The sequence below is a fragment of the Montipora capricornis genome, chromosome 12, assembly GCF_036669925.1.
Source record: "Montipora capricornis isolate CH-2021 chromosome 12, ASM3666992v2, whole genome shotgun sequence".
Classification (NCBI taxonomy): domain Eukaryota; kingdom Metazoa; phylum Cnidaria; class Anthozoa; order Scleractinia; family Acroporidae; genus Montipora; species Montipora capricornis.
The window spans coordinates 33,015,498-33,022,437 of NC_090894.1; positions in this window are offsets into that span (position 1 = coordinate 33,015,498).

Here is a 6,940-nt window from a genome sequence, read left to right on the forward strand (position 1 = left end):
CCATTACAATGTTGATTTTTCACGGTCTCCGAAATCAAGTTCCGTTCATCGATCGCTGGCATGTTTCAACATTGTCTTGGGGGAAGGGGGGCGCAAAAAAGGCAGCGAAAGAAGGTCACACGTCGCTCATATAACGATGGAAGCATGTACAGTAAATTCTCTACATTTCGCCCAAAATTTGACAACTGTCCCGAAGTGTTTTGACTCGGGTTGTAGATTTAAAGACGGAGCTTACAAAATCGCGTCCATCTTGACCAGCTCACCTATGACATCACCTCTAACTCATTGGCTCCCTGTCTTTCCCATTGTTCCTTTCGCTATATATTTGCGCTACCTCCCCGATGGTTGGGTGGATACATAAAACAAGCACAGTACACACACCTCTCTTTTAACTAGACCCTCCGTGAGGGTACACTGGGTTGCCTGTGGTACGTGCACCGTTCTAGACAATATTTTTCAAGTTGGGCGGTCATTAAGAAGTCATACCAGACGAGGCCCTTTGGCTCACAGGTCCTCACACGTTCGTACAACGCACGATATTGTTTTGGTATTGTCTGTCATTGTAGTGCCATGGTAGAAGTCTTGGGTAAATAGTTTGAGAAGACATGTGGTTACTAGCAAAGTACTGAACCCAGAAAGATTGAAGAAAATAAATGGGAAGTGAGAAACACTGGCTTCTGGGCTGACATGTTGATAAACTTCTTTTGACCACAAGTTTAAACGTGCCCTCTGAGCATCTGACAGCTTTGTAATACCGACGTTCACTGAAGTTAATCCCTAGGGGTTGGGTGGGGTTAGTGTTTGGATGGGAGACCAAAATAATATACCCCACATAAAAACAGAAGCATCGGACCGAAAATACTATTAACGCTAACAAATGCGAACTCAGCAAGGTACCTTGCCTTATGCAAAAACAAATATTGATGCAAAAGTAAATAAATATTGATACACAGTTTTTAGAAAGAGCAGATGGAAGTTTCCAGGACGATCGCTCGAGAATAACATATTTACGACACGAAAACAACATTTATTTTGAACCGTAAATATAGAATATAAAAAGTTACGATCAGCGACAAACATTTCAATTTTGTTATTGTACGTTTTGGCTGCACAAATAAATCGCAAAATCGAAAGTGACATCGTCGGAACTCAGCGGGCGCCGTGATGAAGTTACCGCGGCATGTTTACTCGCCAAACAGTGAAGTATCTGTGTCAAATGATGGCAAGATACCGGGTTTTTGTAAGTTTCTTTTTCTGTCAAGTGTTATGAAGTTTGACAATGAAATGAGCGAAGTCAAAACAAAGATCACAATCGCCCAAGTCTTGTTTATGCAAAGTCAAAATTTACTCTCCAAGACGCGTACGACGTTATTTATCACCAGGTAATTCCATCATTTTGGAAATAGCAGCTACTTTATTATTCAACTGCGTCACAATTCTTCACTGATTTTGGGGCTCATTTTGTTGAAACTCAAGCACGCTTCCAACAGGCCTGTGAACCCTTCCAGCTTACAGAGCAATACTAAAAAACTTCTCCCATATCACATTTCAACCTTAAGCTCGAAAATTCAATACACAACATGATATTATATTTCACAAAGGCAGAAAATACCACAGAATCCTTTTCCAGCGAAAAATGTATTGAAACAAACAACATATTTGCTCTTTGAGGCGAAAACCTCTTCCTATTTCATTGCGTGCGTGAAGACGAGAAACTCAATCGTGTCAAGTTACCATGTACTTCAGGTAAATTAGATTTCGTCTCCACGGACGATAGATTGGTGTCGAAGTCCAGTACTCGTCGCTTTTGAGATTCCTGCCTAGTTTATCCAACTGACTTTCCATTATTGAGCTCCATAAGGGTATATTTTGTTTACGGATCCACTAAAACGCCCTTCGCGTTACATGACTTTCGACGCCATTGCAGGCCAAGTTAATGATTCTAATGTGTGCACCAGAGAAATCTACGCAGTTCCACTACCCTCTCGATCCTAAGAAAATACGCGCAGAAGGCTCTATGCACAAAGACACCACTTACCAGGGGAGTGACAGGCAAGACTTTTACCGACACGGAAAAAAAAAAAAAACTAAAAAAAAAGAAAACAAACAAACAAAACGCAGACCTCGACTGGGTTTGCCATAGGCAACCCAGTAAAAAAAACCCACGAAATTAAACACAGATTCCGACTGGGTTTGCCATAGGCAACCCAGTAAACAGTACTACACTCAATAGACCATTTTACAGTTGTAGCTAAGTTACCTGGCCTACGAATGGAAGCGAGGCTGCCGGTGACCCTGTTTTGATACAAACCTCCATGCTTTTGTAATGTTAATACGGACTAATTAGAATTACAACAACCCAATTTGCATGATAAAAGCAGTCGGGGCTGTATCAATGCAAGGTCACCGGCAGCCTCGCAGCCATTCATAGGCTAGGTCGCAGAGCAAACAACTGTAAAATGGCCTATTGTCAAAAGAAACGATTGGTAGTTTTGTCTTACTAATGTCATCAAAGCATCAACCAAAGGCATACAGAAACTTAAATCATGTATAACGGCTCTGCCATTTACAGTACCACTATAACTTGAACTGTACTGAAGCTGATAATCTGTATTAAACACATTCAGCACTTCCGGCAACTCAGTCAATAACAGGAAAGTTTGTCTGGACAGTCTATATAATCCAGAATACAATTCATTACCAATGTTCATGATGTTAACCAAATCCATTGATGAGCTAATACTTCTCCTGTAATTATAAATCAGTGAAGTAAGAGACATTGCTACACACTGAGTACCTGCATTTTCGCGAAACACTTCCACATTGCCTTGACTGTAAGGCGCTTGAATAGTTCTGGTATGATCAATGGGCCCAGGATTTTTCTCTATATCATTACACAGCTTGACCTCTGTATGATTCATTCTATGGTCAACGTCCTTATAAACAGATCTTACTGAAGTGTAATTACACTTAACTTTCACTCTTCGACCACAACTTTTAGGTTTTTTCCTTTGATGTGCTGTACACCATTTCCTTTTCATACTCCTCTTCGTGACAGCAGACCTTGGTCTTACAAACAGATAGTCTAACTTACGATAGAGTACACTCAACTTGGTAAATAAATGCATGGCAGAAGATTTCGGTACGTTCTTTTTAATATATTTTCGAACAAATTTCCTGAAATGTCTGCTCTTATGCAAGGCTCGTGATAACTGCTTCACTGGAATTCTGCTTGGTTCTCGATCCCTTTGGTGACGCCTTCTTACAGATTTACAATAAACAAACTTAGCATAGCGAGATCGAAATTGCAAGTCATCTACTGATTCTTTATTATCAATATCCACAATAACACATGGCTGAGCCTCATTCTCAAATATGTTCTCCTGCAAGGCTCCTTTTAGCTGTTTCGCTGAAACACTGCTTACTTCTCCATCCCTGAGAACAACATGGCGACACCCTTTTAAACATTCACAATAAACCAACTTAGCACAACAAGATTGAAGTTGCCAGTCTTTTATTGATTCTTTATTCTCGACATTCACAACAACAGATACCGATGAGTCTTTCTCAAATTGGCCACAGTCATTGCAAGCATTCAGAATAGCTTCATTCAAGCACAAAACGCTACACCAAGTATGGTAAAAAATGCTAACAACAGCACTAGTGAGGATCATTGCAAACGATTCAAGTAATTGCACATGAAATAGCGTTACAACTCCAAATACAAAGGGATTCAGTAACAGCAGAAAACAAAAAGCTATGATAATACAAATAGACAGAAAATTCACCTTTTTCAGAATTTAACTAAATGCATCCGGCTAGGCGTACATCTCTGCGACTCGATACCGCTAGCACTAACTTTGAGATCAGGAACTTTCTTCTTCAGGAAACTTTCACAGTTCTGTGCTTCTCTCCTTTGGCATTTGGTTTCAGTGCAGTTCACATCAGTGCAGTTCATATCATCATTTTCACATATTTGCTTATTTAGTACACATTTGTTCTCAACATATAAACTTTCTTTCAGTTTGCGGACCAACCCCGGCCAAAACAATCGCTCAACAGCATCTTTTTATAGTGTGGGTCTACCGCAAACGGCGTGTGCATAAGTCAGTTGTTTGAGCGTTCCGAGGAAGAAGCTTAATACAACAAAAAGCAATATGCTCACAAACGACATACTGTCATGGGCTACACACTTCACCACAACTTGATCGCGCAAAAAAAAGATATTTGGTATAATCACGCTAAATCATATGGTTTTGCCTGTCAATAAAGCAGTATTATACTTATTATACGTAGGATCGAAATTCTCCAATCACAATTAGCTATTTTAACAACTTGTTTCCTCAGAAGGACGTCTCTGAAGCTGCCCAATCAAAACATGACGACTTCGATACTCTTAGTGGTATAAATTCACACAAACACTCAGTGGCTACTTTCCTTCGTTTATTTCAGGAGGGGTTAGTTGATATGTATCTATCGGTAGAATCTCTCGACTCCTGTCTCGTGTTGGTATCGCACACCCACTAAAATTCGCACATTCTTGGTCGTTTTATTCCTACTCGTTTAAAACCAAACAACTACCTCCTAAATGTCAAGACCAGTAAATGATTACGCAAACGAAGCCAATGGCGAGAGATAATACTTCAACTGAATAGCTTGAAATAAAATTTGCGCGAAATCTCTCTCTTTAAGAAAGTTACAGAAATATAAGGGCCATGTATACCAGGCCTGGGAGTTTATACTCGTATAAATAGTCCCTTTCGCGTATTATGTACTCCGCGTCCAGAGTAAGCTGCGGCTTATTTTCTTTCGTATAATCGACCCTATTGTTGCTTTATCAACTTAACAATAACTTCATTTGACGCAAGAGTGAGTATACTGAAATCTTTTTCTGACCTGAATTAAAAACAATAGACCAATTAAGCTAACTCAATGTTGTACCCAATTCAAATTCTCTGGGAATAAAACGTTTTGTTCCAAGAATTTCCATATGATTTAAATGTGAATGCTTCATTGTCATGCAAAGTCAACACACAAAGAATCTTAACCCCGAGAGATTTCAATTGGGTACGACATTGAGTTAGCCGAATTGGTCTATCGCCAGCTGTAATCATTTGCCAGAACGATCACGCCTACAAATTCCTGTCATCTTAATTTAATGCGTATTAAATTTCAACTCACTTATGCAAATTAGTTAAGCTCGAATATCACACAACACAATGAATCACAACGGTTGAAACATCTCACAAAAACCTTTCCAGCGTGAAATTTATTGAAACTAACAACATATTTGCTATTGGAGACAAACAAAACCCTTTCTATTCTAATTGCGTGCGTGCAAACAAGAAACAATCCGTCTCACAAACCATACGATATCCAAATGATAAATTTCTCAGTTCAAGATTAAACTCTTTCCTAAAGAACCTTTTCCGAAGCACAAAATAGACAACAAGCTTTCTTTCCAATAATTCTTCACTGTCACATTTTCAATTATTTTTTAACCTGAAAACTATACAGCTTGACTACAAATTAAATGCAAATTGCCAGACAATTTGCTAAACACTGTGATACATTCAAGACGTTCGATTCCTTTTACACCCATACTGAATTTCCCACTTACAGTCAGTGTTCTACATACCAGCACAGTTTATAAAATAAGATTAGAAACAACGCACACTTTCTCATATCCGACTGCAACTGTTGTCGAAGACCATTCCACGTCGCTTTTAAGATTCCAGATATTTATTTTCCCCGCCTGTTTCATTACTCCAATTGACGTTCCATTCTTCATCTCCCAAAGGTATATTTTTTCCACTAAAACGCCATTCGCGTTACAATCACTTTCAACGCCATTGTAGGTTTAATAATTAAATGTTCTCCTGTGCTCACCAGGGAAATCTACACATTACCACAGTCCCCTCAAAGCTAACAAAATACGCAAAAAAAACTCTATACACAAAGACACCACTTAGCAGGGGACTAATAGGCAAGACTTTTCCCGACACGGAAAAAAATAAACGAAAAAACCACGAAATCAAACACAGATCTTGACTGGGTTTGCCTATTGGCAACCCAGTAATAAAGAAACCTTCGTGTACGTGCGTGGCTTCCATGTCATCAATCTAACCCTAATTTTCTGGATGCACGTGTTGTTACGCGTGTTAGGCTTACATCACGTTGCGTCATACTCCATCTTGCCCCTAATTTATGCACGCTTCCTTGTTTTGTCTTTTTGGTTGATGACGTCATTTGATGACTACCTATCAAATCTGGTCTGAAAGGGCGCATACTACTACTTTTGCCAACCCAGAATCTTGCTGTCCCGGGATTTATGTAGCCATCCAGTCGCTCCTCACATATCCTGTGTTTATGTGTGCAGCAGATAGAAGCTTCAGCAGCATGAAGAGGCTTTGAAGCGTTTTGTTGGATGCGAGGTTGTCCTCACTATCCGTGATACATGTTCATAAACACAATTCAATCGACTTTAATAAGGTTCTTTCTGATTTCGCGGTCGAAAAGACAGAAAGTTACCTTTGTGCTTGTAATCGAAAACCAATACAGTTTCTATGAAAGCTGACCACAGTTATATTCTTACATAGCCTTAGACTTAAGGTTTAGATTTCTTGAAGATCTTGATGTGCAGATCGATTGCTTTGTGTACATTTGTAAGAAGTACACATAATTGATGTGTCACACAGAGGTAAAAACTATCACTCATCTGGAAATAGAAGTCTGAGATACTACAAGCTTGTTGGCTTATAAATAATCAGCGATTGTCTTTGAGATGCTGCAGTCAATGAATTGAAAAAGGCGACAATCATTCCATATAGATTAAAAACGCTAGGCTTACAAAGTAACTTCGCCTTTAATCAAGTCACCTAAAAAGATTTGGGACCTCACTCGGGGGTAGGAGGTGGGAGAGATTTAGAACCTCTGGAAA